This window comes from Physeter macrocephalus, chromosome 20 (genome assembly GCF_002837175.3).
Source record: "Physeter macrocephalus isolate SW-GA chromosome 20, ASM283717v5, whole genome shotgun sequence".
In the NCBI taxonomy this organism is placed as follows: Eukaryota; Metazoa; Chordata; class Mammalia; order Artiodactyla; family Physeteridae; genus Physeter; species Physeter macrocephalus.
This window is the reverse complement of record NC_041233.1, coordinates 90,623,919-90,625,724: the sequence shown is the minus strand read 5'-3', so window position 1 is coordinate 90,625,724 and position 1,806 is coordinate 90,623,919.

The following is a 1,806-nucleotide window of genomic DNA, read 5'->3' as shown; positions in this document are numbered from 1 at the left end:
TTTTTGTTTTGTTTTGTTTTTTAATTGGAGAATTTTATTTAGAAGCTGTATATGTCAGGATCCAGGCAGGAAAACAGAACCAACACTAGTTCTTTTAAAAGAGAGAATTTGATTTAGGAAATTAGTTAAATGGGTATTGGAGATCTGAAAAGGTAAAAAGAGAAAATGTAACACAGAAGATAGTCACTGCAGGAAACAGCCTCAATTCCTGGGGCTGGGGAATAAAGAGAAGAGGTTGGGGGTATTAGAACCTGGAAACTTGGAAGAATGGCCTGGTATAGCTGGCACCGAGGAGGCACTGCCGAGCTGGTGCTGGTACCTGTGAGGGAGTTCTCGGGAAACCAGGAGTCTGCAGACTCTGCTGAGTGACGCTGCCCCCAGGGTGAAGGGCTTTGCTGGGCTGGCACTGGCAGGAATGGGAAGCAAGCGTGCAAACAGGAAGGAGCAAGTCCATTCTCCCCTCCTCTAACCTAGTGCCCCTATTGGCAGAACCAAATAGTAAACAAGTGGCAAAGAGAGATGTTTGCAGACTCCTGATCCTGCATCTCAGAGCCAGTTACAGAATGCTGTGTTTGGAGCTGAGGGCCAGTAGCTTAATAACTGGTACAGAAGTTACATTTGGGTGCTAGGTATACTGATTGCTGTTGTGTTGTCATTGCTTCTAAACCTTTTCAATGGACAGAGTTATATAAAATAAGTATTTAAAAAAAAATTTTATTGGGGCTTCCCTGGTGGCGCAGTGGTTGAGAGTCCGCCCCTTACTCCTTAAAAAGTGTGGGCCGTGGGCCAAAAGCTTCAGTGTCGCTTGGGGGTTTGTTAGAAATGCAAAACCTCTCCTGCTCCAGACTTACTGCTGCTGCAGTTTAATGAGATCCTCAGGTGATTGATATGCACGTTCATGTTTGAGAAGCATTGCTCGGCAGAATTGAATGTATTGAGATGATGTTGCACTGAACCACTACAAAGGCTTGACTTTATATTAACCTATTTAAATATGGCAGGGGAAAAAACGGAGAACCTCTCCCTGTGTTTTCTTTTCTTACCTTGTTAGCTATACTTGCAGCACTGCAGTTTGATTCCTACACTAGCAGCATATGCATCACCTAGGAGCTTGTTGGAAATGCTGTATCTCAGGCTCTGCCCCAGACCTTCCGAATCAGAATGTGCATTTTAACCAGATCCCTGGGGGATTTACGTGTTCCCCCAGAACGAGTCATCTGAGAGAGTGCTGAGATGCAAGCTGGAAGCTGCTGTCTCTTCTAACCTGAGCTGGGAAGTCATCCACCATCACTTCTGCCGTATACTACTGGTCGTGGAGACCAGCCCCAGTATAGTGTGGGAGGCCACTTCACATGCGTGTGAATGCAGGAGGCAGGGGTCTTTGGGAGCCATCTTGGAGGACGGCTTCAGTGGGAGGGTTTGGGGAGACAGCTTAGTTAGGCTCCCAATTAGGTCAGAAAAGAAACAAAAAGGACATGTGTTTCAACAATGTCTGAATGTAGACAGGTTTTTTTTCAACATTTTATTATAAAAATTCTCAAACATCTAGAAAAGTTGAAATTGTATGTGAAAACCAATATATCTACCACCTAGATTCTGTGGTTACCACTTATGTTTATCACATTTATCTATCTTATTTTTTGGATGTGTTCCAAAACAAGTTACATAGGGGACTTCCCTTGTGGTGCAGTGGTTAGTAATCCACCTGCCAATGCAGGGGACACGGGTTTGATCCCGGGTCCGGGAAGATCCCACATGCTGCGGAGCAACTAAGCCCGTGCGCCACAACTACTGAGCCCATGCGCC